The sequence below is a fragment of the Neopelma chrysocephalum genome, unplaced genomic scaffold (assembly GCF_003984885.1).
Source record: "Neopelma chrysocephalum unplaced genomic scaffold, ASM398488v2 Primary Assembly neopelma1_61b, whole genome shotgun sequence".
Classification (NCBI taxonomy): Eukaryota; Metazoa; Chordata; class Aves; order Passeriformes; family Pipridae; genus Neopelma; species Neopelma chrysocephalum.
The window spans coordinates 13,010,456-13,035,825 of NW_020897717.1; the positions used below are offsets into that span (position 1 = coordinate 13,010,456).

The 25,370-nt window shown below is 42.1% G+C and overlaps 1 long non-coding RNA gene across 5 annotated transcripts; it reads left to right on the forward strand.

Moving 5' to 3' along the window:
- Positions 1–454: 454 nt before the first annotated feature.
- Positions 455–24,762, forward strand: LOC113966783. 5 transcript variants are annotated; one of them, XR_003533956.1, is made up of 5 exons: positions 2,949–5,056; positions 6,214–6,297; positions 7,006–7,090; positions 7,245–7,279; positions 24,074–24,762. It is a non-coding gene; the product is annotated as an uncharacterized LOC113966783 (long non-coding RNA). The 5 variants fall into 5 exon arrangements; XR_003533958.1 differs by lacking the exon at positions 24,074–24,762 and adding an exon at positions 14,135–14,199; XR_003533955.1 differs by lacking the exons at positions 7,245–7,279; positions 24,074–24,762 and adding an exon at positions 455–2,229 and having other exon boundaries at positions 4,613–5,056; positions 7,006–7,153.
- The last annotated feature ends 608 nt before the right edge of the window (positions 24,763–25,370 follow it).

The window sequence follows — 25,370 nt, forward strand, 5'->3', positions numbered from 1 at the left end:
TGGGTTTGTTTGGTTTATGAGCTCTGCTCGATAGTTTGAACCATCAGGTTTTTTCTCCTGTGAAAGGAGATATACCCCCATACTGTAACACTGAGGCTGTAGAGTAGCGATGCGTTTGCTAACATATCAGTAGAATTTCCGGTTTGACTAAAAGGATTGGATGTTCACTCTGTCAGAGACTTCAGGCACAGTGGAGGGGAAGAAAAGCCATCAGGAGTTATCTGATGCTGAGCCTTCCCTGTTCAAACAGATGTTCAGGCAATGTTGTAGGGCTCTGTGTTCATGGGTAGCTCCTTTGTGACTCAGTGAATCTCTTACTACAGAAAGTTAGGCTGCCAAGCAGATGTTTGGGAAGCTGCAGCTTAAGACTGAACATGTTAACATCCTTACTGGTTCTGCACTTAGATCTCTGGTTACCAGTCCTTTTTCAATCTAAACAAAATGTCAACCATTTATAGGAATTTGATAATTATATTTTCTACTGCATAAAACAAGTAGGGGAGGAAAGTAGTTGGATTATGGCAGTATTATCTTTTCTTTAATTGTTATGTGATTTTTTTCTTTTAAAAAGGAGCTCCAAGATAAAAGCCAGCCAACTTTCAAATGCTTGTTGCTTTGTTACGAATTACTAGATCTAGAAAGAGTGTTCCCCTAGCCAAAAGGAGGAATCTAATTAAGTGTGGAGAAGGGCAAATATGACCCAATTTGGTGTTTAGATTCTTTCTTTTCTGTTGTAAGTATGAACCTGAAATTTTAATGCCTGTTCACAACTTAGACCTGAAAAATGAAGAGCCATTGGGCTTTGAACAAGTTCAGGTGGATGTGTGTGACAAGCCTGAAACAGAAATATGGGGAAAGTATTATTTGTGAACTCAGAGTTGCTCTGAGTGTAATTTTTTTATCAGAGTGCTCGGTAAGGATTTAGTTTTCCTGGGACAGACAGGTGCCCCATTTGGACTGCACATTGCATATTTGTGTATTTTTATGCCTCATGCAGCAAATAGTGGGATATGAGAGAAAAAGCATCTTTTGAAAACTAAGAATTCTGAGGGTCACTTTTTAAAAGCATGTGTTGAAGGTTCATAATGTTAGAAGCTGAAAACTTGTGGAATTCCTAATGGTATTATTAAGCACAGGCAGCCTGCTGGCCTGCCAAAGCAATTAGTTAAGTGTGTGTCTCTTCGTTAAGTCAAAGAAGCGGAAAGAAAGAGAGCTGATTTTTTGCCTCTAGTGAAAGGTATTTTTTTCACTGTTGTTTTAGCAGCACATCAGCGTTTACATAACAAATTGTGTGATATAGATTCTGTTACCTCTTGTTAGGCTGTTGTCAATTGGGCTAATTTGGAAATGGGACTGTCTTTGCAACGAGAAACAGGCATCTGCATTCTTACTAAGAAGAGGCCTTAGATCCAACCCCCTGATTTACTCCTGTAAAGCCTCTTAGAACAATATTCCTAAAATCCTAGAACAGGTATGCACCTGAGTACAACACATTTCACAAATGACACGTAAATCAGTTATGTCGTCAAAGAGAGCTGTTTTGGGAAGTCAAGAGCATAACTTAGAACATTACACTATAAATATCTTCATGCAACTGTTGAATTGCTGCAACTGTATGAATTGTATTTGATTTTGTTAAAACTATTTAGGAAATTGACTGAAAACATGTCAATCATAAACCACTGTTTTTAAATTGTGTACTTAAAAAGTTCTTTTTTTAACTGTAGAAGAAGGAAACAAAAGTATAAACTTTCGTTAAATCAAACTCTCGTAAGGTGTAGCATTTGTGAATCTTTCTTTCCTTTTCCTTTTTTCTCTGTTCTCTGTTTCCAGGATCTCACATGTAGTTAATCCTGATGATTTTTTTTTTAATCCTACCTGTAAGTTCAAGAATATATGCAGTTAACCAGAGGATGTGTGTAAGAGAGCAGAACCATCAGATAATAAGTTGGTATCAGACTCAGTTTTACAACCCTTATGACAAAGAAGATATTTACAGACTAACTCATTTTTTACAAATATATGAAAATAGGAAAAAATGGGTTTGAAAGTAGGAGAGTTTAGTACACTCAAGTCAATGCAAGGTCATGCTTCCTATTTCATCTCTCGTAGGATAAAACCAAAACTTTTTTTTTACAGGACTTATTACACCAATAATTCTTGCAGAAGGCCACATGAGAGAAAGACAGTCATTGCAGGGAGAAATTTCTGGGTTGCTTAAGATTTGAGGTGGGTGTGTTTTCAGCCAAATCTACCTGCCCCCCCAAAAGCCCAAGAAAGATCATGCTTCTGCTTCTTAAGGAGGAGAACAGCCTTCCAAAGGCATCACTCTGCTGCTCTGTAAGAAGTAAAGAGATTCATGGTCCTTGCCTCTACAAATGGCAGAAGTTTCAAAAAGGGCTGCCACAGGGTATTAATTTCTGGTCTATCCCAGCACCTTAAATTGCCTTTTCCTCATTCAAGATCCATAAGAAATTCCCCTGTGCTGGGTAGCTACAGGGCTGAGGTCTACACATACAAAGTCTTTGTTTCTTTTGGACGGAAGATTCTTGATGCAGGCATAAAGCCCACATGTGTATCAGTCTTTGGCTGAAAGAGAGGCAGCATTCATTCCTCAGAAAGGTTCATACTTTTACATAATCTATGTTGTGTTAATGCTAACAATCTCAGCTTAGAGTCACTGTTACTAGTTACTATTTTTACATTTTGCCTGTGTGGCTGCATGTTCTCAAGGCATTTCGGTGCAGACAGATTGAGAATAAGCCTTTAGTTACCAAGTAGCCTCAATTTCCAGTATTCAACAATAGGCTGGCTTGAGGAATGCCACTCTCCTCAGTGGACCACAGCTCATCACACTGGCTTCAGCAAATCACAGAATCAGAATGGGTTAAGTTGGAAGGGACCACAGTGGGTCATCTGGTCCAACCTCCCTGCTCAAGCAGAGTCTCCCAGAGCACGTGGCACAGGATTGTGTCCAAATGCTTCTTGAATATCTCCAGTGAGACAGACTGCACAACCTCTCTGGGCAACCTGTTTCAGTGCATGGTTACTTGCATAGTAAAGAAGTTATTGCTCATATTCAGGTGGAACTTCCTGTGCATCAGTTTCTGCCCGTTGCCTCTTGTCCTATTGATTGGCACCACCAAGAAGAGCCTGGCTTCATTCCCTTTTGGGGATACTTACTGAAAGTATGAGGGATACTTTCAGATACTTACTGATAAAATCAAAATACAAGTAACTGTAGCCTGAGTTAAACAGCAGGTAGAGGTAGAGATTATCTTCCACCTGTGAAGACCAAAGACATGGAGTAGCTTGTGGTACATCACTGTGAAGAGTTGGGGTGGGAACCTCTCATTTTTCTGGCACTATGCAAAGAAAAAGCATCTCCCCTTTGCCCCTGGACCATTATGCGCAAAGCATCTAGCTGGCTGAAACTTCACTTTCCTCTGGGAGCAATATTGTAGAGAATTGTATCTTCTCTAGTGTACAAAATTGCTCTGACAGCTTATCACTGCTTGTTTAACAGCTGACTGTTCTCACTTTCTTTAGGCGCTAGATAATAAGCACAGTGAAACAATTATCGTGCTCCATTGATGCGCTAACCCTCAAAGCCTCTTTGCTGTTGAGTTCCAAAAACCAGCTTCATTCACTCTTAATTGAGGTTTGTCTTCCAGAGCTTCTGAAGGATGATGATTCTTCAATCATAGCAGCCACAATTATATTCACTGAGTCATGGACAGTTATTTTCAACAGACCTACCTATAACGCTTTGGCATAAGTTAAAGGTGATGGCTAAATCTCTTCATTTCATCAAAATTTTGCGCATAGAAGTGTAGGACTGGAAAAAAACAAAACAAAACTGCTGGATCAGAGTGCACTCTTCTCTAGCTGCAGAAAACAAAACAATAGACATTAATTTCAGGATTGGAGAATACCTCTTTCATCTCTCTCCACATACCAAGGGCCACAGGGCCAACTTCCTGTCAAGATTTGAAAACTTTAAAATTTTGGTAGAAGATGAAAAGCCACTGTGATAGTTGGATTACAAGAAGATCATAAGAGAGATCAAGAGTACCACCAGTGTCTTAGATACTTTCAAAGATAAAGACTGAACTCGAAAAATAATCTTCCACTGTGTTTACAGTTGTGGGGTTTGGTGATCCATATGAATTCTCCATTCCTTGGGTTTATTTAAGGTAAAGCAGAATGTCAACCTCTTTTCAGTTACCTCAAGAAACAGATAACATGATACATTTCCCCCAGCTCTCCTTTATTTCTGTTTAATAGACCTAAAGCTGTCCAACAATGGCTTGCCATATCCTGGGCTGCATCGTTTTTAGCAGAACTCTCTTCCAGCTCATGTTCATGAGCTCAAAAATGTAAGTCACAGACATCCTAATTGAGGATGCAGGTTGCTCTGTAATTAATCCTGGAACGGGCACCAGGAAGTCAAATAGAATCCGTCAATCTAAATTTAGTTGTTAAAAGTCTGGAAAAATACCTCATACTTTTAGAGTTCCGTGAGAATTATCTGCTCAGCCCTGGAAGTAGTTTTAGGAAAAGGCTGAGTTTACTTGAAATGCAACTCAAACTCACTTGAATCCTTCAACAGCCACTTCAAAATAGAGAAGGCTCTTGGCACTGTGTCTGATGGAGCAGAAGGTCTGTGCTAAAACCTTGCTTGTAGGCAACCCTGTGTGCTACTGCTCTCCAGTTGTGGGAACTGCACTCGGTTGTGTTACCAAAACACCTGCCTAAGTGGTCAGCTGGATCTTCCTCATTGCAAGACTCTTCTCTGCTACGTAGGGTGGCAGTGTTGGCTGTGCTTTCTGGGAGGACCTATTTTGGGAACAACCATGCTCCAGGAAGCCGCTGGGACTTACCAGCCCCTGGGAGGATGCTGAGAGCAGATAAAATAGAAACAGCTTGCGAGGAGCTCTGTGGCACTGCTGAGAACCTGGATCAGATTATCACCTGGACTCAGCTTGCCCTTGTGGAATCTATCTTTGGAAGTAGTGGCAGCAGTGCTGGAGTCAGTATTGTGCAGCTACAAAGGGTAAGCAACGTGTGTGTTTATTTTAAGATTGCCAACAAGAGCAAAGTCCATCTGACTTCTTTAGTTGGAACATGCAGCTGGACCCAAGGGAAGTCAGGCACTGCAGCAGACAGTGGAAAGCTGCTAGAGGAAAAAAAACCCCAAAACATTAGGGTGCTTTTCCACTTTTATATTCTATTAGAATTATAGAATGGCTTGGGTTGGGAGGGACCTTAAAGATCACAGTTCCAACCCCCCTGCCATGAGCAGGGACACCTTCACTAGACCAGGTTGCTCAGAGCTCCATCCAGCCTTGCCTTGAACACTTCCAGGGCTGCAGCACCCGCAACTTCTTTGGGCAGCCTGTGCCTCACTACCCTCACAGTCAGTATTGTGCTTACCTACTGCAAACATGGATGGCATGGCTACATAATCTTCTTGCCTGGGAGCAGAAGAGGTTAACTCCTGCACCTGGGGAGTTTAGAGGTAGCAGTGTGTCTGAAGCCTTAGTTACATGGCTTGACTACCTAATCCATTGCTGTTAAAACTTTTTTTGGTTAGTTTGTTTGCTTTTCAGGAGAAATTTATCACTTTATTTACACAGATATGTTAAAATATTATTTCGTTTAATTTAAAACAAACAAAGCCAAAAATACTTCCCCCCCCCAAAAAAAATCGCTGGGTTTTTTCAGTTGTTTGTTGTGAAAAAGATTCCCAACAGCACAGCTACAAGCAGTAGAAAATTCATATTGCCAATCAACAAGCAATGCATATAATCATTATGGAGCCACCTACCAGCATCTTTCCTAAAAAGCCCTGTCAAATTTAGCATTCTTACAAGAGCCTTGGAACACCAGTTCTTGTCTTGTGTTCTACTGACCTTTCTTCAATCCAAAAATAGCTGTTCTTACCCCACTGAACTTTCTACAAACAGAAAGACATTTGATGCCAGCTACATTTGAAGAAAATAAACTATATTTAAAGCTATTAGTCGGTATCACAGATAGTTCCTGCTCTCCCCTATACCCCTGGGATTGTTTGCCCTTTTTAAATGGAAAAGGTTTGGATAGAGTATGTTTCTCTGGCATGGCTGTTCTGAAGGGGCCTCCCACAGATGCTATTTAACATATCCTCTGTTAATTCAAGGGGAGGTCAGTGTATTTTATCTGTTCATCTAGATGGAACTGTCAAAGTGGATTTGGAGCTGGATTTGAAGATCGTTTTAAATTTGTAAATTTAAAAGTGGAGAAGTATGCCTGCAGGTGAGTCTGAAAGCAACCACTCTTAAACCAAGCTCATTTATCCTTTTTTAAAAATAAAATTTGATTGTGCCTTATTTATAATAGATTTCAGATAATGCTTTTGGTTTTGTTTAGGGTTTATTCGCGGAGTGTCAATGTTTAGTCTGCATGTTCTCCTCAAAATTACAAAATCCTGAAATTCCCCACTAAAAAATCATAAAACACAAATGTGATTTTGAAAAGCCATTCAATTCCTTCTGTCCTCTTTCACTTTTTTTTATTGGGTAGTGCAATATGGACACCATTTCCTTCCATCTTAAACCCTTAAAGTAGTCACCTATTTGTAGTGTGTCTGTGTGTATATATGCATGCTTACATATTTATAGTTGAATGTGTAAGAAATCAACCTTGGGTTCAAAATGGTGTGCTTTGCATTTATACTCAAATACTTTGTTTTGTCAGGTTCCCCAAGGTTGCCCCAAACAAATGTCTGAAGGCATCTCAAAGTTGGCAAGATAATCAGCTCTGACCAGTTTATTTCCATTCCGGATTACTTACTTTTTCCCATGAGAAAATCCTTTTGGATAGCATGTCTAACTTGTGGAAGGGAATAGAAGCTCCATTCCTGCAAAATGTGAAGGTTCCCTGACTTGCTATTCTTGTTTCATGCCCACTAAAACCTATTATAGATGCATGTATGGGCGTTTTTTTTATTTTCTTTCCTGGCAGGTTTCCAATAAAAAAGTGGAGGCATCACTTTTGGTACATCCTCTGGACTAAAAGACTCTTGACATCAGCGAAATAAAGCTGGATGGTACATAGTGTCCCAGCACAGGATGAAGCTGTGATAATTAGCTTTTAAAGCTTTAAAACTTCATTGGCTTGTGGGGTTTGTTCCTTTTTTCTTTCCTTTTTTTTTTTTTTTTTTTTTTTTTAGTTTTCTTTCTCCTTTTTTTGTCCATCTTCAGTGACTGGGAAATGACCTGGTGTAAGGCACCTTAAAGTAAGTTTTTTCTACATTTCCAGCTTCAGTGCTTTGCTGCACTTTAAGTCCTTCTCTGTCATACAAATGGTGCATCCCTCAGTGTATCTGAGTGCTCAGTCCCTTTTTCTGCAGGTCGAATATCTTTCCTAGAGTGGCTCTTAGTCCATTTGCTCATGGAGCCATTCAGGGTGTAGTGCAGCCAGACAGGATGGCATTGGGACCCTCTGCTCACCTTAGTGTGTAGTGAGGTCAGGGAAAGGAAAGGGGGAAGAACAACTATCATAATGCATTAAAATGGTAAATAGTTTGGGTTTTCTCTTTGCCAAAGCCCAATGAAAAATGTGTTTCTGCTGGATAAGGACAAGCTCTGTTGAGATCATAGGACCCTCGCTGTTGCTCCCAGGGTTCCGTGTTTTACCCCAGCATGTCTGGCAGGTTCCTAGAGAGTGTATGGCCATAAATGCAACCCCATTCTAAAAATGCCAATATCTAATGCGTGTTGGGGTGCACCTGGCTGTGTGTATATGCACCTTTGAGGGTGTCTGTGTTGCTGGGGTGAGCCAGGGTTTCCCCCAGTCATCCCAGTGACGTCTCTGGGGACACTGAGCACAAAGATGGGGAACTCTCCCTGCAGCCTCCCCCTGTGCCACAGAGCTGAGTGGCAGCTCCAATGTGTGCAAATCTATAGAGCCTTGTAAAAGAAGACTCTGTGTGCTGGATGGTGTCATGTGGCATCTCCAGAGGTATCCAGTGGAACTGGGGAGCAGCCTTGTATTAATGACCAGCTGCAGTGTGTAGTCTGCTTTAGCTTTGGCTGGGACCGGAGGAACTCTCTGCTGAGGGCTGCCTTCTCCAGAGAATGATGTTGCTCATCTTGGTTTTGCAACTTCAGTAAATCTTTTGCTGTATTTTGTACTGTGTTGGGGCATGTGGGGTTTTCCAGTGTGATACACTTTCCTACATGTTGGTTGTGCCTGTACTGTTGCAGAAATTTTTGATTAATGTATCACGCATATGCCAAATATCTACCTCTTGAAGATGATATACTGAGAAGGAAAGATGCAAAATCAACTTGGGATAAAGGACGTCCCAGGCTTATTTGGTTAGAGTGAATTTATTTATGTCTAATCCCATTGGTGTCAGAAGTTCTGCTCTCAATCTTCTCCCCATATTGAAATTAAAAGCCTTGGCACTCATCAGTGCCAAGAAATAAATAACTGACCGAGGTTCTCTCTTCAGACCTGTCCCAAGTGAAGTTTTTTGCATGATTATTTTTGTTTTATTTGCATCTGTGACTGGAACTAGTTCCTGCCAGTGTCATGGCTGAATAGCAGCCTGTGCTTTAGGGAGTCTTCCATAAATTGCATGGGACAAGTTCAAGCCAGGAGTCACAAGGGTAACAATAAACACATGAAGGTTTCACACAGATCAGCTTCTTGAAAATGCTGTACACACTATCACTCTCTGAGAAGGAATGACTATGTTAAGCAAATCTTTCAATCTGCTTCTCTGCTTTAAGATGCCCTGGCAAATTCTGCAACAGGGACTAAACAAGTGGGGAAAATAATCACCTGGAAAGGAAATCTCTGGGAACTGCTTTTGAGGCAGGCATAAATGACATCACAGAAATGATGCTTCTTTCAACAAAGCAGTTCTTTCAGGGAGTCTTTTCTAAAGTCAGGGCAGGATTTATCTGTGATAACCCACAATTGCTGAATTGACATGTGAATGGTTGAAATAACCAAGAAGCTCTGTGTGAACAACACGTGGGCATGTAATGTCTGGGTGGCACACCCTGAGTGAAGGTGCTGCAATAATGGTGTTCCTGGGCTGTGCAGTACTGGAGAGAAGGGGAGAAATGGCTCCTTGTTTTCTGAGCACGGCTTCTTGGTAATGGTTTTCCTTCTCATAAAGCCTTCCTTTTGACTAGAAGTTGGATATTTTTAGCATCATTCTTTTAATGTCCTATTGATGGGTTAGAACAAAGAGAAGAAAACACTCTTCATGTGCTACAAAAAAAACCCAGGTGCATTTCCACTGCATTTTAGAAGAGCACCAGGGAAGTTCCTCTTCAAAGCACTAGTGTGCTGTGGTTCAGCCCTTGCACCAGCCTGCTCCACACTGCTGTTCAGCAGTGTCCCATCAGCTGTGTGCAACTCTCTTTCATTGGATGTTGCTTCTGCAGCCAACAGGAGGAGCAGGAAACCACTTCTGAATTAGAGCCAGGAGTCACTTGTAAAATACTCCTTTGGCCACCTCATGAAGGGCTTGCAGCACCTCGGGGGTGTTAACTCAGCACCTGGCAAGCTTTGGGCTTCTTACAAAACCGAAGGAGAATGGATAATCATCCTCTCTTTCTCTGAGAAGAGCAGAGTGAAATGCAAGAGGTGAAATGCTCTGATAATGATAGTCAGGCCCTGCCAGCACTTCACAGTCAGAAAGCAGTGGCTCCTGGAGGCCTGCCAGGCATTTCTCAGTGACAGGCAGGAGCCTGCGTGTGCTGTGTGGGGCATGCACAGCGAGCTGGCAGCATCCAGGAGCCTTTGGCGTGCCAGCAGGCACACTGCACATAAGCTGGGCCTGGAAGTCCCATGGTGGCACAGGCCAAGGAACTTCAAAACAGCAGTGAGTGAAGGCTGCCAGCCAGGGCTTTGCTAGGTTGCACCCAGAATGCAGATAACACATGAATCCTGTTTGAGGACTGTCTCTGCTTGGTGCTCAACTGTGCTGTGAGGAGCTTGGGTTGATGTGGCAGAGGGTATTTGTCTTGTTCTTGGATTTGCAGGGTAGAGACACCTTTATCTCCTCCTTCCTTGAAGTATAGGTTGTAGTTGTCTCCCTTTCTGAAGCAAAGGCTGCTGATAATCATGTGTTACCATCATGGGTAGTCAGTGTTGATCCACAGCTGCAGCGGAGGCAAAACTGCATTTCGTTCTTTTGAGAGAAAGAGAAAAGGCTCACTCAGGATTTGATGTTGCCTACTAAGACAGGAATTGGAATGGCTTTCCTGCGAGGTATCCCTTCTTCTTAACTTTACTGCAGCCCAAACAGTCTGCCCTCATAAATAGACAGGATTTAAGAGACACGTATGTACAGTAGCCCTCAATTTGTGTATAGCTGAGCAGCAAGCTCATCCAGGTTAGGCATTGGGAGAACCTTTCTGAGTGGCCAAGAGGGGGAATCACAGAATCATTTAGGTTGGGAAAGAACTCTCAAATCAATGAGTCTGATCTTTGACTGATTGCCACCTTGTCAACTAGACCATGGCACTAAGAGACACATCCAATCATTGCTTGAACACCTTCAGAGATGGTGACTCCACCACCACCATGGGCAGTCCATTCCAATGTTTAATGACCCTTTCAGTGAAGAAATTCCTCCTGATGTCCAACCTGAACATACCGTGGAGCAGCTTGAGGCTATGCCCTCTTGTCCTGTCACTAGTTGCCTGGGATAAGAGGAAGACCTCTACCTGGCTACAACCTCCTTTGAGGCAGTTGTAGAGAATGATAAGGTCACATCTGAGCCTCCTTTTCAAGAAAAAGAGAATCCATACAGGGCTGTATACGTATTGGGAAGGGCTTTGCTGTTGAAGATTTTTAAGGAAAAATTGGCCAAATCTTGCCCAGAAAGTTGGGGGAGGAGGGTTTTGTTGTTGTTGGGGGTCTTTTGTTTGTTTGCGGGGGTTTTTTGTTGTGGTTTTTTTTGGTTGTTTGCTTTTTGGGTTTGGGGGTTTTTTGCATTGCATTGCTGCTTTAGTCTGTAAATTCTCCCTAGAAGTGTAAGTGTAGAAAGGTGTTTAAAACATTGTAGCCCATGAGTTCAGACTCTTGCATAATCGATCTGGCATTTTAAGTCATTATCAACAAATGCTAATTTCTGCCCATTGCTGCAATAGATAACTTTGGATAGAAAAGTCTGTACAAAGAATAGACAGGCTAAAAGAGATTTAAATTGCTATTAAACTCTCCTTGCACCTTCTGGAATAAACAAAGCAAACAAACGACCACAAAGAAAAAACCAATCCGGGACATCTGTAATCTGTGGACACAATGAAAAGCTGAATTGGCCTCACACATCCATAGAACACAACAGACTTGTGTTTCTTCACTTCAGTTATCATTTATACTTTTCAAAACTCACAGTGCAATATGTTACATTTTCACCCTCAATTTCTACTGGAAATTGCTTTTAGAGTGACTTATTCCTTATTTGTTCTTTTTTGTGATTCCTGACATGTTCCACATTTCAGTAGCTCTTAATTTTAATATACATAACCTTAATCACTGGCCTTTCTAGTCATCATGTTCGAACTGTTAAAGTTAAGGGTTTGTAAGCCCTAAGAAGCTTACATCCAGCATCTCTAAGAATAAGACCTGAAACTGAAGAATTGTTTCACCTGAATAAGGTGATTAGGACTTGACTTGAGATCTCAGTGTGCTACAGATGATCTTCGTCTTTCCCTTTCTTCAAGATGTTTTTATGAAGCAATACTTCAGGGATTTGTGCTACATCCTTCAGAGCTCTGCTTTTCTTGTCTGAACTGATTAGCCTGATAAACTCACCACACAGGAGCGTCACTGTTTGTGTTGCCGTGTTAATTATACACAAAAATGCAGCACTGGAAACAGCACTTCTGCTGTGAGACCTGGTCCAGCTGAAGCCTACATCCAAGAAGTCCTGATGTGGTCTGCTGCCATGTACATGCTCACTAGGATGGCTGTGTGGGTAAATGACAATTTGTCTATAAAGGACTTAGATGCAAATAAAATGAACTCTGCCTATTTTTTACCATCTTATAAAACTCATAAACCGATAAAAGAATTCAGCATGAGCTCTCTAGCCTGTCTTAGGACTGTGCATGAACTTTAAGCTCCTGTAAATATAACAAAGTGTAGGTTTCTAGGAAAGGGAATCATTAATTTGAGGGACTGATGTCCTTCGCATCCTGAAGGAAAAATCCAGCTGAGGATCCTTCACTCGTGCCTGAAGGAGTTTTGCATTTGGCAACGCTGAGTCCTAAATCTGTCCTAGCTCTACAGTTGTCAGCAAACTATTTTCTTACCTCTATCTTTTTCCAGATGTTCAAGAAGCAAAGATGTGTTTTACTCCTACTGTCAGCTGTTTGACAGTGCTGCTGCTTTTTAAATAAACACAAAAGTTAAGATCTTAAATCATAGATAAAGCATAAATACACTTTGAAACCACATTTGAATAGAGTCACTATTGCTCACCTGTTAGGGCTCTGTTGCTATTACTGGAGCTCAGATCACCCTTGGCTGAATGTTTCAGGGAGCTTTGCTCCCCTTACCATTTAGGTGGTTTGGTATTACTGGAAATGCAACTCTTTTGGCTGGGATCTTGGGAGAGATCTCTCCCCCCCCGTGCTGCTTGGGGCAGGTGCGCAAGTGCACCAATGGTTGTTCTACTGTTGAATTGCCTGCTCTGTCTATCAGTGGAATTTTTGCCATTGTTTTCAATAGAAAGAAGATCAGGCCTTTAACAGTTTAAGATTTTATGAGCTTTTCTTATTTTAGAGCATTTCAATTGACTTAGTGAATCCTAGGGAAAAATGTATAATAAAACTGGTGAAAGAGGCCACTCACACCTGTAGTAACCTGTGGCCTTACAAATTCCCCCAGATACACCTCTGTGCTCCTTGCAAAGCCAGGAAGCACCAAGTTCTTTTGGTACCAATTGAGAGGTTTCTAATGATGTGCTGGGAATAGCCATAAACTGGGATTGCGGACACATTATACTGGGATACATTTTACTCTCTTTTGTTGCTGGGGGAAGAAAAGTGCCAGTTCAAAACTGTGCTTTAGAAACAGTGTTTCTGCTTTTCTGATGGTGAGTTTAACTTTTAGTGGTACTTGAAGCACAACTTAAATGATCCATATCTGACTCATCTTAAAAAAGTGTTTTCGCTCCTGGTGAGGGTCTTTCTTAAAGTGCCAGCTGCTTGGAGATGCTTTTCAGCATGAACATGCCTTCCAGAAAACTTCCCATGTAGCTGCAGGGTCCAGCAGAGAAGTCTATTTAGCAGACCAGAGGGCCAAGCCACCCTGAAGAGATGGCTCTGTCATTCCCCTTATATGAAGAAAACAAAGACAATCTCATACACAGAGTTGGGTGGGTGGAATTCAGACTCCCATGTAGAAACTGAGCAAGAGAATATATTTTCTCTTGCAGCTATCTGCAAATATTTTTTTCTGAAACTGTATTTCTGCAATAACTACCATATTCCTTTCTGAGTTGTGTTTTGCATCACATTGACCTCTGAAAAAATACTACCCATATACACATTCTATGACTTGTCAAACTTTATTTATTCTTTCCTCTCATGTCACCAGATGATACGTTTGGTCTTCAGCTTTTTTTTTACAACATAAGCTTACTCCTTCTAATAGAACAACAGTCCTGAAATGAATATGAATTATATTTTAGGCCATATGTTTTACCTTTTTGACAGAGTAATGAAACAGAAGGAATATGACAGGGAATGCAGTTCTTGTTTACCGTACTTTTTCTAGCAGACCAATGTAACTAGAACACAGGTTAGTTGAGATGGATGGGATGGTTTTTCTTTCTTTTCTGTGCAGTTACAGCTTGGACAATGATCTGAAAAATTAATCTCAAGAAGAAAGAATGCCATAAGACAGCTGTGGCAAGTCACTTAGTCATGAGCGTCAATATCTCTATTGAAATAGTCTTTATTCATTTGCTTTCCTCACCACCTATCAGCTCTCCCTGTGCTGATCTGTCCTTGTGGTTTTACTTTGTCTTTGCTCAATGGTGCTTACGTGGTTGCTCCTGGCTCTCTTTCCTAATAACATGGAGCCACATATCTGGTGATGGATAATCCCTCTTCAGGCTCCCACTGACTTGAACAAGGCCTTGTTTTCACCTGCTTTTCTTAAAGACACGGATGGTGCAGCAAGTGCCAAGGTGATGGAGAGCAAGTACCACAGCACTGGGCCCTGCTGCCCTCTCAGCAGTGCTGAGCAGATCCTCAGACCCAGCAAACAGTGAGCTGGAACTTGCTGCACCTCTGTGCAAGTGCCGAAAGGAGATGTGCCTCCTCATCACTGCCTGTTTATAAAACCCTAAAGCAGCAAAGGTGGTTCTGTCTGTGAGCACAACTGCGTGCAGGAGAAAGGAGGGAAGAGACAGTGTGATTTAGCAATAGGATTTTTAAACAAGCAATACTGCATTTGAAATCTAATTATTCCACTACTGTGATTGTAGGATGTACTTTTTTCAAAAAGGGCCTGGAAACTCTTCTCAGAAGGAAATCCAAAATTAGGCTTTGCATCAAGGCCACAGATTTAGGATCTCCCAGAGTAAGGAACATGCACGCAGCATGGCAGTGGGGGCAGTGACGCACCAGAGCTGGTTTCCAAAAGAAGAATATGTCAAGGCAGCAGCTGTTTGCTGCTGTATCACTGATGTGCCGTGTACAGTCAGCCCTTTTTCGAACTGGGCTGCTGGAAAAGGCAGTCAGAGTACCACGGAAGTCTTAATACATCTGTGGCAAACAGGTATGGGAAGGTAAAAGAAATCAAAAGGTGGGGATTTTATTTACATTAAGTTAGCAGCTTGGAGCAAAGAAAGTGAAGGTATAACTCTAACTTCACAACAGTGTAGCTGCATTAGAGTAAAATTGGTTTTTTCCCTTAACTGATTAGAATTGTATAGAAATAATATTGTCCTGTCATTATTACTATTGAAAATTAATTAAAACATGGGATCAATTTTCTAACTAACTGCATAAAAGGTTATGCTATTTGTTGCAGTAGGACTGCAACTCAGATATTCAAATTCTCATTTTTCATATTCTCACGCTTTATACTTTTTAATGACTGCTTCATTCTTTGATCTGAATAAGCAGCTCAGACTTTGTGCAAACGAACAGTGTATCCACTAATTGTGTATTTCCAATGTATTTTGTGTACAGGAGCTCAAATCAACTGAAATGCTAAGAAGTTTGTTTAAATTAGATTTTTTTTAATGGTATCTGAATATACATGAATTAATGTTGTAGATTTTAATTTTAATCAGCTCCAGGCCTTTATGTTGTATGTGTTCTGTATAACTCCATCCCTCAATTCATGTGTGCAGCCACAGAAAAAGAACCCTAGACAAACCAAACCCCAATTCTCAGCCAACAGCCACACACCTTAAAAAAAAAAGAAATTGTTTTTTTTTAAAAGTATGTCTATCAAAAGCAACATTGAGTAAATTCCTTCTATACAGACTTTTGTATTAAATGGTTAAGTATCTTGAGAAGAAGCCCATGGTGATAGAGATAAATGTGTTGGAAGGGTGGTGATATACATTTTGTCCACCTATTTTCTTGCAGTAGCAGCATAATGGAAATCAGGATTTCCCTGTTCTCCTGAATTTCCTCTTCGTAGTGGCTAATGCAGAAAAGCCAGTACTCATTCACTGTTTGTTTTGTTATTGGTTATCTCTTCATTTGTCTCTTAGTGAAAGTAGACAGATGGTATTTTGCCTACAGACAGCCTATAGCTCACAGGACTGGCTTAATAATTTAGAGGAGAGCAGTGGAATGAAATGGGTGAGACTTTTGTTTAGACAGGGATTCTGTTCCTAGCTCTGTCTGAAGTGACCCTGCACAGCCTTTCTGAGCCTCCTGTGTTTTATCTCTGACATGAGTGGACTGATACTCACTTTCCTCATAAAGTAGGAAGATGAAGATGTGCTTAGCAATAAACTATCTGAAGTGTCAGTATCATTAGGCATAATCAGGGGAAGAAGTAAAAGCAGGACTCCTGGGTCTCCTCCAAGCTTTCCCTGGCTAGTGAGGCACTCCAGCAATCCCAGCTGCTTTTCCCGTAAGAGCTGGGGTTTGCCAGTTTTATTCAGTTGTTTTTATAAACAATGGAGGAGGGATAGTTCTGTTCAAGAAACATGCACAGGATAGGTAAGTAAATTCTTTCTGGAAATGGTACAAAAGCATTTGAAAAGTGAGACCCTTCCTTCTTCAGCAAGTGGATCTCACAACTGGGGCACACCACCTCTCAAATCCTTCTTCCCAAAATCTGGATTCTTCCTACAAACCCTAGAAACATAACAGGCTTTTTAAAGAATCATAGAATCATTTAGGTTGGAAAAGATCTTTAAGATTGAGTCCAGCCATAAGTTATGCTGTTAGTGTAGTTTTTACTACCCCTATTTCTAGAAGTAGATGCAGGCCAGTGTAAAGGGTGACATGTTTCCTAAAATATGCACACATTTTTTGTATTTAATCTGAAAAAGAACACAGAATTAAACTGAGGCTGACTGATCAGGGTGAATGCCAGAAAGTTAAGGTAGGGGGTTTGTTTTGCTAGCAATTTTGAAAAACCAAAGTCTCCAACTCCATAGTCACCTCCTTTTTGGTATCACGGATGGTATCTTGAAAATTCAGCCTGAACACAATGGGAATGTCAGCATTAAAGATTTTATTATTTCAGGTTTTTCTCAGTTTTGTTTCATCTAAAATATTCATGGAGTTCAGATAAAATCTCATGGACTCCCATGTATAAACATTTTTCTGCTGTCTAAATTTATCCTAAGCTTTAGTGTTCCTTATCAGCTTTAGCATATAGAAGAAACTGTGTAAACAACCAAAAAAATAGTTTTACTTCCACTCAGATCAGCTCTTTTTATGAGCTTGCTTCGCATTTCTTCACACTGTGACTACGTCCAGATTTTATGTCCAGATTTTCTCAGTTCCTTTTGTAGAGCAGTTTTCCCTCATTTAGATGGGTCTTTCATACCAAAAAAGGCAAAAAGAACATAGATTAAAGAGAGTTGAAGGTGTGGTATTTAAACCTCTTTAAATCATATTCATTTGTGGTTGAAAACATTTCAGCCTAACAACTTTTTTAGGGTCTAGGGTAAACAATCACTAAGAAATGAGAAAAATGTAATTTAATCAGAGCAGATTAATTATGCATATTAATAAAAAAAATGTGTATATGTATGTTCAATACTCCATGCACAGGGAAGCTTAGTTGGGATTTCATGTACTGCATTTGGAGCAAGAGCTAGATTTTGGCTGCTTGAATATCCTCTCCCCTGCCCTGTTCTCCCATCTTGTCATCAACCCAAGACTGTATCTTTGATATTTTGACACCTGCAGGGTCTCAGGTTGAACCCAGCTAATGAGTCCATATATTGTTGTTTATTTCAATAAAAATACCGTATTACTTACAAAGAAATTAAGCAATCTTTTCAGCTTCAGAGTGCAGCCTCATGGGACAGGCAAAGACAGCTGTAAAGTTCTTCTTTTTAAGAAGTTCTGGTTAATGTCGGCTGAGAAGGCTCTCAGTAAACAAATGAATAATTGATTGCTCAGCTTTCACATAGCTACTGCGTTTCTGGGCTCACATGACTCATTTGTGAACCATTCCTGTCGTCTTAATGCCATAACATTGGAGAAATGATGATTGTTTCTTGGAGGATTCTTCTGTGGACATAGTTGCCAAGACCAAAGCTGTAATGGTTTGTTATTATGACCTTTGTTATTCCATTAGGCTCAATAGCTTTAAAAAAATGATGTGTGCATACTTTAGGAAAGTTTTTACCCTTTACATTGACCTGACATCATAGTTTATGCTACAAAATGTATTAATGACAAAGTAGTGTTTTCATGTCAGGAGGACAAATTTTAACAACTATAATCTGCCCTTAGTCATCATAAATACAAATGTATTGGTAAAACAGACCTTGTTAATGCAGCCAAGACAAATGCTAGGCCATATTTTAAATGAATTGAAGCACTAGTCTATACACTCCACGTTTTTTTTTGTAGCTTCAAATACATTATTGTCAAAGTGCTGTTAACATGAGTTTTCCAGGGGGTATTGTAGAACAATAATGGCCCATCAGATTCAAACAACCTAGGCCATTTTTCTTGATTACTTGAAGATGTGTAAATGTCTTTGAGGGCATGGGAGGGCACAGGGAGCATTCAATTAATATTATTTTGATGGTTTTTTAATACTTGAAAAATCAGCGAGCATGTCAGTACTTGGAAATTGCCTCGTACAGTAAACAGTTTAATTTGCAATAAATTCTGTACGTTATAGTTACTGAAGTACCCACTGCTCTCTGCAGTGATGATATAAAGTAGGCCTGCTATTTTCAATTGCTCTAGCACTCCAAGGCCAATATGCTGCCCACAAATGCTCCTTTCTGGTTCTGCTTCCATGAATTAATTAACTATATGCAAAAGGTTTGCTTTCTTCCTTGGCTTACACCCTTTCCTGGACACACGGGTCTCTCAGGACAGAATGGGACTCTAGAAGACGCTATGAAGCAGAAAGGCTCCCTGCTTTCTTCCAGCTCCTTTTCATGTTTCCTAGCTGGCATTTGAAGAGCTCTTTTTATGTGGATAGACCTGCCCTAAGAGCTCCTGAGCAAATGTGTAAAAACTCTTGGTCTTTGTTTTTCCAATGCTTTTCTGGAGGGTAACCTCCTGTTCTCTGAGACCAGCGTGCTACCAACATGATGGAATCTTTCCTTGTGGAGACTCTGCTGTGAGGCTTTCATACAGGGATAGGAAATAAAAAATTTTTAAAACTCTTTCATAGATTTACAAGGAAAAAGAATTGGATCAGTTCTGGGTATTTGTGTGGACGGTTCAGGCAAAAGGAGGTTTTTTCACACTGCTTGTGTTTACAGGAGAAATGCACCAGAAGGTCTCCTTCCCTGTTAACTCCTATTAATATTGGTATTGAAGAAATATTTCTTTCACTTAAAATTACACTGCAGTAAGGCAAGTTTGCAAATACTTGTCCTATCCAGAATGTAAGCTGAGGAACAGGTATTTACTGCCTCAGAAAGTGATGAAGAATTCTTTATGTCAGGGAACAAGAAGAAACTTAACTCAGCATCTCTCTGCTGGGAGGAAACATCCATTGCATATTATCCCATGCATATGGATAGGTACATATTTAAAGATTCATCTTTCTGGTTTTAGACCTAAATCCTGGTGGAAAACAATATGTAACTTAGGAATCTTGGATATAAAATTATCATGCTTCTGCTCAGTGCTGTTTAACTGCTGAATTAATCAAGTACAATTGCTTAAGCCCTGGAGGGAAGGATGTAATAAATCTTGGGAGTATTTGTTCTGGTTTATGGCTGGGAGAAACTGCGTAACACTAAATCAGATGTTATAAACATTTGCAATGGCACATTTTCCTAACTCGGGGCATTGTGGCATGAGTCTTGAGAAAATAAAGAGGGTATGTCCTGAAGGCTGGATGCGTTTATTCTTTTTTTTTTGTAGTTGACAGTGTTGCTTTACAAGGGGTGGGAAGGGGCCGACTGCTGAGCGAGCCGCACTTGTATATCCCACACTTTCGGGTAGGGGGCAGTCGGGTACCGCAGACGGCGCACGGAGCCCAGCTCCGGGCTGAGCCTGCTGCCCTAGCCTGGGGGAAAGAGCACCACCACCACCACCCTCGAAAAAAAAAAAAACCTTCCACTGATCTGGAGAAAAAGAGAGATAGATTCGATAGATTCGTTGCACCTGGACTCTGATATTCCTCTGGAAGTGGACAATTTACTGATGGTACGTGGAGCTGGGAGCAGGAGCTGTGCAGACACGCGACAACCAGTCGAAAAAATTATCCTGCCTTAAATACGAATCTTCCTGAAGTTAAAATGGAGCTGTCTTGAGTTGTTTTCCTCCCTGCAGTGAGGGACAGTCCCAGCATGCTGTGCCGAGCAGAATGTGTGCTGTTCTCATGCACTGCACGTCCTGCCCTCTGGGACTTTCATCACTGGAAGCAAAGCGAGGAGGCAGATTCTCTTTCCCCAGAAAGGACACGTGCCTGCCAATCCAGCAAAGGGAGCTTTGTCTCCACTTTAGGGGACAATGTCCTGAGACAATTGTGGGGTTTTTTTCTCCCAATTTACAAGTACCTGAACAGGCCAGTTGCACTGTGCTTGTTCACTGCAAGCTTTGCTCTGAACCCTTCAAAGCTGCTTAGGACCTTTGGAAAGTCTAAATGATGTCAGCCTGGATGAGAAGCCAAAGCTGTACACCTCTTTTTTGAGGGAGGGAAGGGTGAGCTGAAGTTTCTGGTCTGAGCCCTGAAGAAGAGCCAGCCATGCTCCTCGTTTCATCCAGGGATGGGTGAGAAGCTGCTGCTTCTGGCCCCGGTGCCCTGGCCTTCCTCAGCAAGAGCTGCTTGCTGACTTGCTGGGTGAAGCAGGCAGAAGGGCTGTGATTATTTCGTGGTCCCAGTAGTCTGTGACCCTAGACTGCGGACAAGAGCTGATGGTAGTTGGTGCTCCAATGTCAACACCAGAACTGTGAAGGCCTGGGCTGTTCCTCAGGGAATAACAAGCCCCCGTGGTACCGCATCTTCTTCTTGCTCAGGTATTTGGGAGTCTCTGGATAATGGGAGGATGCAGCTGCTTAAGTTGCTGAAAAAGGTCTCTTGGGAAATGGCTCCAGAAGCTGCAAGGCAGAATTTGAGCTTTTGTCATTCCACTGCTTTAAAGGAAGGCAGAAGACATGAGGCAAGCAGGCTCTCGTGGTAGGGAAGAATGTTGTGATCCTAGTATAAGTCAGTGTGTTGTCATAAGTCCAAGTCTGCAGCCAGACTGAAACAAGAATTGAGAAGCCCTGTTTCCCTCAGGGCTGTTCAAAAGCTGTCAGTGCTCTCCGTTGACCTACTGCTGTTACTTCAAGTGTTTTGGTATTTCATGGCCACATTGTTGGCCAGGAGTTGAATGGTGGACTGGGTGGCCAGGGACAAGTGTCTGCTGCCAAGACCGAGCAGGTATCATTCACTCATCTCGTTGGACTGTAAAACCCAGCAGGGACCAGTTGGATCACCTTGCTTGCACCAATACTGAGTCTGGTCGCAGTGCTCCTGTGTGTGCTGGCCCATGTCACTCGGCTTCTGTGGGCTTCTCAGACCTTCCCAGTAGGAACTGCACAGTCACTGGGTGATGTATCAACAGAGAAACCAGCCCTGCTTTAAAAATGCAGCTGAAAGCAAACATGATGCAGGATGGAACTGTGTCTAGGGAGGGGGCTGGGGATATTCTGTTTCACATTGTGCGGTAGCTGCAGCGTAAAGCACATCCCCAGAGCTGCACAGGGCAGGAGCCACCAGCCACAACAGCCTTGCAGACACCCTGGCCATCCAACTGCTTCCCAGCTGTTGTTGGAAGTCTGCTGAGGGGCTTTTACCATCACAGTGATATTTTTGTTGTTTCCTATTGGGGTGATGAAAGTTCAACTTGCAAGCAACAGAACATGCTTGGGCAGCAAGGGACCTTCTTTTCGGTAATGGTGGCTGGGTGGGAGGTGCAATGATGAAATATCTTAGGATTTGCCTGTCACGGCCTCACTCAAATCCAAAAATTCCCAGCTCAGGTTCTGGCAGTGTTGGAGATGTTGCTGCTACTGGTGCCCATGGGCACAGCCTCAGGCAGTGCCTCCATTTCTCTGCTCCCCAGCACCTGCCCTCTGGGCTGCCTAGACCATATGTGTACATACATCTCACATGTGGTACCACTGTCCCAACAGCTCAACATCACACTGGTTTTGTTTGCAACATCTGCAGAGAGCAGCAAGGCCACACCATGAAGTATAATAATTATTTATTTGAACAATTTCCTGGGATGCTTTTTTTAATTTTATATTTTTGGGGGAGGGTGGAAGGGAGGTGTTTCGTTTTGTTTTTCTCTTCCTCCTTCCACAATGTAACTTTAGGTTTTAAGAGGGGAAGGAAAATAAAAAATAGAGAAAACAGATTGGTGGGACCGTGTCTTAGGACAAAAGGGCATTCAATGAAATTAGAAGGTGGTAAATTGAAAACAGATAAGAGGAAGTATTTTTATATGTGATGGGTCCAGACTAAGGAGCTTGTCACTGCAGGAGGTGGTGAAGGACAGCAATGTGATGGGTTTTGAAAGGGGCTGACATGTGGATGGGCAGTGGGAATGCTGAGAATTACCAAAGTCAGAAGAGGGCATATAGTATTAATTGGGTAGAAATACTAAGCTTTCGGGCAGAACATGACCTCTGTTTAGTGGAAGCTAGGATCTGAAGTGGGACTGGTTACTTCAGCACTTGGTGGTACTCCAGGATCAGATTTGAACATGCCTGGAACAAACCAGTGATGTGGAGAAGGTCATTCAGGGAGCCTGCAGCAGCGCCAAAATATGAGCACAGGTCCTGTGAGTGGCAGCCATGGGACCATCCTTCCTCTCGCAGCCAGGCTCAGGCTTCCAGAGCTGCTCCTCATGTGAATAAGGCGAGCAGGGCTTGGTCACAAACACTCTGGACCTGCCTCTAGTGAGAAATTGTAATTGCAAGTGTCAGGAAACTTGGGGTTTATTCCTCTGCATCAGTGTTGTTATAAAAATAATTCTCTTTAGAGATATTCATAAAAGTTAATGGAAGGCTTGAATAGAGCTTTTTTCCCTCCTACCAACATAATAAAATGTATTGCTTTTTCTCCCAAGTATTTTTATACTAGCAGGCAGTGGCTGCTGCTGGAGGAGAACTGTTCTAATGCTATAAAATGACTCCAGATGGAGACCCTCTCGCTGTTCGCTGACTTCAGGCCCAAGCAAAGCTGAAGCGTAATGCTTGTCCTGATGGTCACCATCCTTGGCCAGGAAATACAGGAATGTGTTTGGCTCAGGGAACAGCAGTGATCTCCCCTCATGATATTTGATTTATCAGATGTCTGTTAAAACAATAGTTTTGGAATGATTTTGAGATTTTCTTTAAGAAAAGGAAGAAAATGAAGATGAATTAAATGGGACTGGTGCTCTGGGCTTGACGGGTATAGCAAAGAAATGGGTGCCCCCAGATTTGGCATTAACAGTCATACTGGAAGTCTGGATGCAGTGCTCATGACAGATCATTTTCCCATCTGCTTGGGAAAGTCACGACTGCTCTCTCTCAACAGCTGATGGAGATGCAGCCAAAGCTTCTTCCTGGCAGGCTGAGCTGGCAAGGGCTGTCAATGCTCATCACAATCAGGACCAAATGCCATCAAAAAAATTAAAAATATAAAACTTGTGTGGTGCCCACTGTGTAGGGAAGGAAAAGAAACCTTTTTCCAGTGTGCAGAGGTACATTACTGCTGTGGTGGCAGTGAGGTGAGAGGCTGAACATACCCAGGGTGAGCTTGGCCCTGCTTGGGACATCTCCACAGAGCATCTTCTGTCCAAATGTGCTGCTGTAGCCAGCACCAGGAGGGTGTCCAGGCTGGAAAGATGACACCACTGTCAGAATATGCAGCAGCAGTAGTGAAATAAGGACTTTATGTGCCTTAGTGCTGAAATTCATCAGAATTTACCTATCAAGGTCTCAAATCCAAGCAAAGAAATCCTGGCTCTGGTGAACAGATGCTCCCTCTTGTTTCTTCTGTTCTGGAGAAGACAAAGGAAGTTACCCACTAGCTCATCCAAGCTAAGGCTTATATTAAAAAGAATCTTAGCTTCATCCCCCATTTTTTACTCTTGCAGAGAACCCACCCTTTCTCACCTACCAGATATTTTGTGCATATTGCGTGTTTTCTTTGGAAATGATTTGCACTAAGCTAATGTTTTTTTCTCTGTAGTCTGCCAGGTTTTCTGCTCTGTTCTAAGTGACCCACATTTAAACAGCTTGTCCTGGCTGCTGTGCTATTGTTCTGCACACATGTGCTATCACCGCTATTGCTGCTGGACTGTTTGTCTTTTGATTGCATGTGGCTTGAAGATTAAGCCTCAATGAGCCGGCACCATTAGGTTCTCATGAGTTTTCCTCTCCTCCAGCAGCTCAGCCTGGCAGGTGACTTTGGCATTGTTTTGCTGTGTGGGGCTACGTACGCACGTAGGAAGTTCACAGGGGAGATTTTTCAAGTTTTCCTTTCCTGGAGAGTGATCTGTAAACATGCTGTCAAAGCCAAGCATTTGATTTTTCTGTTGTCCTCACAGCAACATGCTGAGGATCAGCTGTGCGCCATGGCCTTCCCCCCTTCAGAAAACTTGGAGATTTCAAGGAGGGAATTGTAATCCATTGTTGGATACCAGTTCTGTCGGGTTTCCTTCTCTGCTGAAAACAGCCAACAGGAAAGTAATTACAGAAGCAGATGTGACTTGTGACGTAAATGTTACTTCTGGCCATTTTTTGCCTTTTTTTTTTAACTATTCCAACAGGGTGATTCCAAAGCAAAAGTCAACTGGTACACGAGACACATGGGCCTATGGTGGCAATTTCAAGCTTTTTCTTGGCTCAGTCAGGTCCAGGGACAGTTTGCAATACCTTACCAATCATTTTTTCAAATTAAATTAGTCAGTAAGAGAAATTTTCAGAGCAGCCTCAATATATGCATCCCATGTAACTGCCTGCAATGAATCCCACTACTCTGTCCTCTGACTTACTGATGTCTCTGTCCTGAGCAAGATATTGAAGTGTTGCTTGTAATTCCTTTGGAGTAATAAATCAGTAAGTATTTTCCATCTCATGTTTCTTTTCAAGACAAGTTAATTCCATAGTCTAAAGACTTAAGTAAAGCTGAATTTAACTATTTAGGTCTTTCAAATCACCTCATTTTCAGGATATCATATGATTTCTGCTGCATCAGATGGAGCTGTAGCAAAGTGTTTGTAGGCTCTCTAGATGCTCACTTGTCTTGGTATTTTGTAAGGATGAGCCCAGTGAGCCATCGAGCTTGATCTCCCTCTCTGTTCGTGTTGAGGTCAGCAGTCTGAATGACCACTGGTCCCTTGGCACAGCCCCTTGCCCGAGCAGTCTTGTATCAGTGAGTCACCCAGGGCTGTGAACTGTCTCCCCAGACAGCTGCAGCCCGAGACCTTGTGTCTTCCTGCACCAACAACTGGATGTGTCCCTGAGCTTCCCTGATGCCAATGCAGCAGTGCTTTGGTGCCAGCCTTCAGCTACACACCAGCCTTGGAGTCTCAGAGAGAGCAGTAAACACAACTGTTGGAGCCCCAGTAGTCAGACCCTGAGGATGCTCATCTCTTTATGCACAAGACTTTAATTCTTCCCAAACTCACCTGGCAATGTCTGCCCAAAGCTCACGTGTCAGCTGGAAACTGGATGCACAGGCTA